This window comes from Callorhinus ursinus, unplaced genomic scaffold, assembly GCF_003265705.2.
Source record: "Callorhinus ursinus isolate GAN/ISIS: 27379988/994484 unplaced genomic scaffold, GSC_fseal_2.0 scaffold67, whole genome shotgun sequence".
Taxonomy (NCBI): Eukaryota; Metazoa; Chordata; class Mammalia; order Carnivora; family Otariidae; genus Callorhinus; species Callorhinus ursinus.
This window is the reverse complement of record NW_027397129.1, coordinates 3098306-3108027: the sequence shown is the minus strand read 5'-3', so window position 1 is coordinate 3108027 and position 9722 is coordinate 3098306. Positions and strand designations below refer to the sequence as shown.

General features: G+C 38.0%; 1 pseudogene; it reads left to right on the top strand.

Moving 5' to 3' along the window:
- Positions 1-2565: 2565 nt before the first annotated feature.
- LOC112827890 (ras suppressor protein 1 pseudogene) lies at positions 2566-3964 on the top strand (annotated as a pseudogene).
- The last annotated feature ends 5758 nt before the right edge of the window (positions 3965-9722 follow it).

Below are 9722 nucleotides of genomic sequence, written 5' to 3'. Positions count from 1 at the left end.
GCAAGAGGCACTGAAAATTAAATAATACTCAGGGTGAATGGCAGGACATTACAGGAAGAAATCTGTAGTATAGTAAAAGTGAATGTGGTTCTTAAACATGCATGCTATCTAGGATTTCAATTAAAAAAGACTTCAGAAGCAGGAATAGAACTATTCATATATATGGTTGGTTTATTGAACCTAATAACTCTTTCCCATAATTACCTTAGATGTCCAGTTTGCATTAGCTCTTGCAGAATGAATGTGCACTCCTGCTCAGATCACTCTGCTATCATATTAGCCTCTCCTTCAAGAAAATAATGATAATAGTTTGCATTCCCACTTAAGAGTTTTGAATGCCATCATTCCCCATTATTTCCTTTCAAGGCAGTAATTCCATCCAGCAAGTTTGCTAGTACTGTTACTAGTCCAGACACTTGGGAAACTTACTTTGTTGAGATCAATCACTTAATTCAAGGTTTAAACTTTTTACCAGAATTTTATTTTTTAAAGATTATTTATTTATTTATTTGAAAGAGAGAGTGCACAAGAGAGCATGAGTAGGGGCTGGGGGCAGAGAGCGAAGAAGAAGCAGTCTCCCCATTAGGCAGAGAGCCCAATGAAGGGCTCAATCCCAGGACCCTGGGATCATGACCTGGGTCAAAGGCAGACGCTTAACTGACTGAGCCACCCAGGCACCCCTTGTTACTGGAATTTTAAAGTCATGTTATAAGCTTTTCCTTGTTTATCTTTATTTTACATAAACTTGGACCGTAAATGCTTACAGAGCATTTCGTGAAACACAGATTACAACATTTTTAGTGTTTTACCTAGTTATCTCTTCTGAATTGGCTAGATAAAAGCCATAAACCTTACATAGTAAAGTTTTCTTCTAAATATCAAAATCCCTAAGAGAACAATAATTTGTAGCATCCAGACCAAGATTTCATGTGCAAGATCACCAAGTATCCCACATGGATTCTGTTATTGCTTCATGGCTGCATTGCCAGCTCAGCCTCACTTACTTAATCCTCTGCCTGCCCTGCTTTATGTCACCCAAGCTACCTGATCCACAAAAGAGAGGGGCCTTGGTTTGGAATAAAATTGTCACTTTAAGTGTTTAATCCTAAGTAAAATCAGTAACCCTACCCACAAGCTACCCCAACCAGCCACTCAAGATCAGCCCATCTACTTATTGCAACAACTTGCTTGATATGTTGTTTATTATTATTATTATTCACAATAATTTTTTCAGTATAAAAGTTAATAAGCATTCTTTGCAGAAAAATAAACAGAAAACCACAAAAAGAAAAATGAAGGTGAAGGACTAAAATGGACATTTATCCAAAGGAGATATACAAATGGCCAACAACTATATGACCAGATGCTCAACATCATTGAACAGGGAGATGAAAATCAAAACTATGATGAGAAGGAGAGAAGATAGTGGCAGAGTAGGAGGACCTTAGGCTCAGCCCATCCCATGAACACAACTAGATAACTATCAAATCATTCTAAGCACCCCAGAAATCAACATGAAGACTGAAAGAAAAAAATTCCACAACTAAAGGGAGAGAAGAAACCATATCAAAGAAGGTAGGAAGTGTGGAAACATGGTTAGGGGAGAAATAAATTGCAGGTTCTGTGAAGGGGAGGGAGCCATGGATGCAGAGAAAGGGGAGAGAAGGGGGAGATCATACAGAGGAAGGCAAAATGAGAACATTTCCCCAAAGTCATTGTCTGGGAAAGGAGGGTGGCTGATTTTCATGAGTTCTTGCAACCACCAGGGATTATATATTGGACTTTAAAAGTCAGCAAGTTTGTCTGGGATAGAGCCTTGAGAGCACTGCCCTACTCCTGGAGAGAAAGCAGGCAAACAACCCAGAGGCAAATGGAATGGAAATAGCAATCTGAAGAACACCTGGGCCACACAGTGGGGAGAATATTCACTCTTCTTGGAGCACATCCCTGAGATTCGGAATTACAGACACCTCTCCAAGGACAAAGAAGCTGTCTGGCACCATTTCACTCCCCCACGCCTCAATATAACCAAAGAGCAACCTGCAGGAAGCAACGCAGTGCCAGCACTGGCTGCCTAACCTGCTTACATCAAGTCCCACAATCCTGTGCTCTGACGAGACTACACTTCTCAGTCAAGCTTGCCTCAATCCCAGCATGGTGGACATCTTCTCCAGAAGACCGGAGAAACCCTCACCTACAAACATGTCTCCTGACCAGAGAGTTTCACAGGGCTTCGGTTCTAGTGGAAATAGTATTAGGTCTCATTTAACAAGCAGACCAGAGCCCAACTAGTTAAAACTCACCACATTTTGGTCAAGGACCAAACAATGTCCACTGTAGGCAAGAAGAACCTCTGCAGATGACTGGCCTGAAGGATGGAGCAGCCAAAACACAACAGCAAAGCACACCCAACACACACCAGAGACACTCCCTAAAGTGCCAGGTCCTGGACACTATATGACCTCTTCTTCATAAAGCCATTACTCTCAGGAGCAGGAAATATAATGGGCTTTTCTAACATAGAGAAGAAGGCAGAGACTTAGTCAAAAGGCCAAGACAGAACTCCGGGACAGGGCATGTTCCTTGTTCTGGTCTGCGTTTTGCACTGACCAAGTGCATTTCTTGCCACTGAGGTGTGCCCTGCGGAAACCTGTGCTTCCCTCGCCCAGCCTGTTAAGCGCTGCCCTCCGCGAATATGTCCAAGTCTCTGAAAAAGTTGGTGGAGGAGAGCTGGGAGAAGAACCAGCCGGAAGTGGACATGAGTGACCAGGGCATCTCCAACATGCTGGATGTCAACGGCTTGTTCTCTTTAGCCCACATCACGCAGCTGGTCCTCAGCCACAACAAGCTAACAACGGTCCCACCAAACATAGCAGAACTGAAGAATTTGGAAGTGCTCAACTTTTTTAATAACTAGATTGAGGAGCTGCCCACACAGATCAGCAGCCTTCAAAAGCTCAAACACCTGAACTTGGGCATGAATAGACTAAACACTTTGCCTCGAGGATTTGGCTCCCACCCAGCTCTTGAGGTCCTTGATTTGACTTACAACAACTTGAATGAAAATTCTCTTCCCGGAAACTTCTTCTACCTTACCACCCTGCGTGCACTCTATCTAAGTGACAACGATTTTGAAATCCTGCCACCAGATATTGGGAAGCTCACAAAGTTGCAGATACTCAGCCTTGGAGATAACGACCTGATCTCGCTGCCTAAAGAAATCGGGGAGCTTACTCAGGTTAAGGAGCTCCACATTCAGGGGAATCGCCTGACCGTTCTGCCCCTAGAACTAGGAAACTTGGATTTAACTGGTCAGAAACAAGTGTTCAAAGCAGAGAACAATCCCTGGGTTACCCCAATCGCTGACCAATTCCAGCTTGGCGTGTCCCATGTTTTTGAATATATCCGTTCTGAGACGTACAAATACCTCTACGGCAGACACATGCAAGCAAACCCAGAACCACCGAAGAAAAATAATGACAAATCGAAAAAGATCAGCCGGAAACCCCTGACAGCCAAGAACAAATAAAGGGTTGGCATGGGCTGAACTTCTGGTTGCTTTCCTCATGATGACTTCTGTTCTCTGTTACTGTATCCCACAAATAAATACATGTGTATGTGTTCTTTATTTCTCTTTCTAGAGCTTATCACTTTACCTTTTAAATGTTTTTGGTAGGTGGTAGATTTTTATAAATTCTTAAAACCATGTCCATTTGTTTGCTTAAAAATGCCAAAGGCAGGAAACAAAGCTCTAATTCAACTGCAAATTCTATAGTAGGCACAGAGTTCAGTCCCTTGAATAGATGTTCACAAAGCTGCATGTTATCAAAAGAATAATTAAAACCATGTGATCATTTAAATGTCACAGCTAACACCGTTCACTCTTCTGTTTATTCACATAACTCATTATTTTGCTTTGTTAAAAGCTTGTTAAAAGCTGTAACCATCGAGATATTATGTTAAATAACAAATAATTTTTAATAAAATCTTGAATTTGTATCACAAAAAAAAAGGCCAAGACAGAGGAATTCACCTTAAATGAAACAAGATAAGGTCATGACCCTCTGTGAAACAGATATAAGTAACATGGCTGATGGAGAATTTAAAGCAATAATCATAAGGATACTAGCTGGGCTTGAGAAAAGAATGGAAGACTTCAGGAAGACATTTACCAGAGAGATAAAAGAGTTAAAAAAGAATATCATTAATGAAAAATGCAACAACTGAGATTGGAAACAGGCTTCATGCAATGAACACAAAGATGGAAGAAACAGAGGAATGAATAAGTGATAAAGAAGACAAAATAATGGAATATAATGAAGCGGAACAAAAGAGAGAAAAAAGAATTTTGCAACACAAGAATAGACTTAGGGAACTCAGTGACTCCAACAAATGTAGTAACATTCATAGTAGAGGAGTCCCAGAAGGAGAAATAGAAAAGGGGGACAGAAAATTTATTTGAGGAAATAATAGCTGAAATCTTCCCTAATCTGGGGAAGGAAACAGACATCCAAACCCAGGAGGCACAGAGAACTTCCATCAAAATCAACAAAAGCAAGCCAACACCAAGACATATTGTAAGTAAATTTGCAAAATATAGTTATAAAGAAAAATAATCTTAAAAGCAGCAAGATAAAAGAAGTCTCTAACTTACAAGGGAAAAGCCAAAAAGCTAGCTGCAAATCTCTCAACAAAACCTTGGCAAGCCAGAAGAGAGTGCTGAATGGGAAAAAAAATGCAGCCAATAATACTCTGTCCAGCAAGGCTGTCATTCAGAATAAGAGAAATAGAGTTTCTCAGACAAACAAAAACTTAAGGAATCCATGACAACTAAACCAGTCCTGCAAGAAATATTAAGGGGAACTCTGAGTGGGAAGGAAAGACCAAAAGTGACAAAGACAAGAAAGGAACAAAGAAAATCTCCAGACCCGATGACAAAGCAAGTAAAAAATGGCACTAAGTGTATATCTATCAATAATTACTCTGGATGTAAATGGACTAAATGCTCCAATCAGAGGGTGTCAGAATGGATAAAAAAAATAGGACCCATCTTTATGGGTCTACAAGAGACTCATTTTAAACCTAAGACACCTGCAGATTGAAAATGAGGGGATGGTGAAACATTTATCACACAAATGGATGTCAAAAGAAAGGCAAAGTGCAATACTTTTATCAGACAAACTAGACTTTAAACCAAAGACTGCAACAAGAGATGAAGAAGGGCACTATATCATAATAAAGGGGACAATCCAACAAGAAGTTCTAACAACTGTAAATATTTATGCCTCCAACTTGGGAGCACCCATATATATAAAACAATTAATAACAAACATAAAGGAACTCCTTGATAATAATATAATAATAGGGGACTTTAGCACCCCATTTACATCAATGGACAGATCATCTACGCAGAATATCAACAAGCAAACAATGGCTTTGAATGACACACTGGACCAGATAGACTTAACAGATATATTCAGAAGATTCCATTCTAAATCAGCAGAATACACATGCTTTTTTAAGTGCACATGGGACATTCTCCAGAAGGTATCATATATTAGGTCATGAAATAGGCATCAACAAATACAAAAAGATTGCAATCATACCATGCACGTTTTCTGAGCACAATGGTATGAAACCAGAAGTCAGCCACAAGGAAATATCAACCATAAGAAGACCACAAATAGATGGAAGTTAAACAACATGCTACTAAACAATGAAGGGGTTAACAGGAAATCAAAGAAGAAATTAAAAAGTACATTGAAAGAAGTGAAAATGAAAATAGAACAGTCCAAAACCTTTGAGATGCAGCAAAAGTGGTCCTAAGAGGGGAGTATCTAGCAATATAGGCCTACCTTAAGAAGCAAGAAAAATCTCAAATAAACAACCTAACCTTATACCTAAAGGTCCTAGAAAAAGAACAACAAACAAAACCTAGAGCCAGCAGAAGGAAGGAAATAATAACTATTAGAGCAGTAATGAATGATATAGATATTGAAAAAAAAAACACAAGATCAGAGACAATGGGAGGTAGTTCTCTGAAAAAGTTAATAAGGGGCACCTGGGTGGCTCAGTTGGTTAAGTGTCTGCCTTCAGCTCAGGTTGTAATCTTGGGGTCCTGGGATCCAGCCCTGCAACAGGCTCCCTGCTCAGTGGGGAGTCTGCTTCTCCTTCTCCCTCTGCCCTTCCCCCTTGCTCATGCTCTCTCTCTCAAATAAATAAATAAAATTGTTCAAAAAAGTTAAAAAAAACTGATCCTCTAGCCAGACTTATCACAAAGAAAAAAGGAAGGACCCAAATAAATAAAATAACAAAAGAAGGAGGAGAAATAACGACCAAAAGTGCAGAAATATAAAGTATATGAGAATATTATGAAAAAGTATATGCTAAAAAATTGGACAACCTAGAAGAAATGGATAATTTCCTAGAAACATATAAAGTACCAAAACTGAAACAGGAAGAAATCGAAAACTCGAACAGACCATTAACCTGTAAAGAAATTGAATCAGTAGTCAAAAAACTCCCAAAGAACAAAAGTTAAGACCAAATGGTTTCACAAGTAAATTCTACCAAACATTTAAAGAAGAGTTAGTACCTATTCTTCTCAAAATATTTCAAATAATAGAAATGGAAGGAAAACTTCCAAATTCGTTCTATGAGACCAGCATTACCCTAATACCAAAAATAGATAAAGACTACACTAAAAAAAGAGAACTACAGGTTAATATCCCTGATGAACACAGATGCAAAAATTCTCAATAAATACTAGCAAGCCAAATCCAACACTACATTAAAAGAATCATTCACCACGATCAAGGGTGATTTATTTCTGGGCTACAAGTGTGGTTCAATGTTCACAAATCAATCAACATGATACACTACATTAATAAAAGAAAGGACAAGAACCATATAATCCTTTCAGTAGATGCAGAAAAAGCGTTTGACAAAGTACAACATCCATTCATGATAAAAACCCTCAACAAAGTAGGCTTAGAGGGAACATACCTCAACGTAACAAAGGGCTTATATAATGAAAAACCCACAGTGAACATCATCCTCAGTAAGGAAAAACTGAGAGCTTTTCCTCTATGATCAAGAGCAAGTCAGGGATCTCCACTCTCACCACTGTTACATGATATAGTACTGGAAGTCCTAGCTACAGCAATCAGAAAACACAAGGAAATAAAATGTATTTAATCTGGCAAGAAAGAAGTAAAACTTTCACTATTTGCAGAGGACATGATACTATATATAGAAAACCCAAAAGATTCCACTAGGAAATTGCTAGAACTGATACACAAATTCAGTAAAATTCTAGGATACAAAATCAACATACAGAAATATTGCATTTCTGTACGTCAATAATGAACCAGCAGAAAGAGAAATCAAGGAATCAATCCCATTTACAATGTCACCCAAAACAATAAAATACCCAGGAATAAACCCAACCAAAGAGGTGAAAGACCTATGCTCTGAAAATGATAAAACACTGAGGAAAGAAATTCAAAATGACACAAAGAAATGGAAAAACATTCCATGGTCATGGATTAGAAGAATAAATATTGTTAAAATGTCTCTACTATCCAAAGCAATCTACACATTTAATGAAATCCTTATCAAAATATCACCAGCATTTTCCACAGAGCTAGAACAAACAATCCTAAAATTTGTATGGAACTACAAAATATTCCAAATAGCCGAAGCCATCTTGATAAAGAAAAGCAAAACTGGAGGCATCACAATTTCAGACTTCAAGTTATATTATAGTCTCAAGTAATCAAAACAGCATGGTACTGGCACAAAAACAGACACACAGATCAAGAGAATAGACTAGAAAGCCGAGAAATAAACCCAGGATTATATGGTCAATTAATCTTTGACAAAGCAGAAAAGAATATCCAATGGAAAAAAGACAATCTCTTCAACAAATATTGTCGGGAAAATTGGGTAGCAACATGCAAAAGAATGAAACTAGACTACATTCTTACACCATACACAAAACAAAGTTCAAAATTGATTAAAGAACTAAATGTGAGACCTGAAATCATAATGATCCTAGAGGAGAACACAGTAATCTGTTTGACATCAGTCATAGCAACTTCTTTCTAGATACGTCTCCTGAGGCAAGAAAAACAAAAGCAAAAATAAACTATTATGACTTCATCAAAATAAAGAGCTTCTGCACAGTGAAGGAAACAATCAACGAAACTAGAAGGCAATATATGGAATGGGAGAAGATATTTGCAAATGACATACCTGATAAAAGGTTAGTATACAAAACATAGAAGAACTTGTAAAACTCAACACCCAAAAAACAAATAATCCGATTAAAAAATGGTAGAAGATATGAATAGATATTTGTTCCAAACAATTCATGGAGATGACCATAGACACCTGAAAAGGTGCTCAAGATCACTGATCATCAGGGAAATACAAATCAAAACTACAATGAGTTACCACCTCACACCAGTCAGAGTGGCTAAAATTAACAACACAAGAAAAAACAGGTGTTGGTGAGGATGCAGAGAAAAGAGAACCCTCTTACACTGTAGGTGAGAATGCAAACTGGTGCAGCCGCTCTGGAAAACTCTATGTAGGTTCCACAAAAAGTTAAAAGTAGAACTACCCTATGATCCAGCAACTGCACTACTAGATACTTACCCAAAAAACACAAAACACTAATTTGAAGGAATACATGCACCTTGATGTTTATAGCTGCATTATCAACAATAGCTAAATTATGGAAAGAGCCCAAATGTCCTTCGACTAATGAATGGATATATACATTTCTATATATAATAGAATATTACCTAACCATAAAAAAGAGTGATATCTTGCCATTTGCAATGACATGGGTGGAGCTGGAGATTATGCTGCTAAGTGAAATAAGGCAGTCAGAGAAAGACAAAGACCATATGATTTCACTCATATGTGGAATTTAAGAAACAAAACAAATGATCATAGAGGAAAAAAGGAGAGAGGCAAACCAAGAAACAGACTCTTAATTTATAGAGAACAAACTGATGGTTACCAGATGGTAGGTGGGTGGATGGTTTAAATAGGTAATGGGGATTAAGGAGGGAACTTGTTGTGATGAGAATTTGGTATTGTATGTAAGTGTTGAATCACTAAATTGTACACTTGAAACTAATAGTATATTGTATGTTAATAACTGGAATTTATTTCTTTTTCAGTCGTTCCACCATATCCCATGCAGGGAATGCTTTTGCCATTTTCTTAATTTATTTTTTTTATTTTATTATGTTATGTTAATCACCATACAATACATCATTAGTTTTCAATGCAGTGATCCACGATTCATTGTTTTCATATATAACACCCAGTGTAGTACATGCCCTCCTTAATACCAATCACTGGGCTAACCCATCCCCCCACCCTCCACCCCTCTAAAACCCTCAGTTTGTTTCTCAGAGTCCATAATATCTCTGGGTCCATTTCTCCTTCTGATTCCATGCCCCCTTCATTTTCCCCTTCCTTCTCCTAATGTCCTCCATGCTATTCCTTATGTTCCACAAATAAGTGAAACCATATGATAATTGACTTTCTCTGCTTCACTTATTTAATTAGCATAATCTCCTCCAGTCCCATCCATGCTGATGTAAAAGTTGGGTATTCATTCTTTCTGATGGCTGAGTAATATTCCATTGTATATATGGACCACATCTTCTTTATCCATTCATCTGTTGAAGGGCATCTCGACT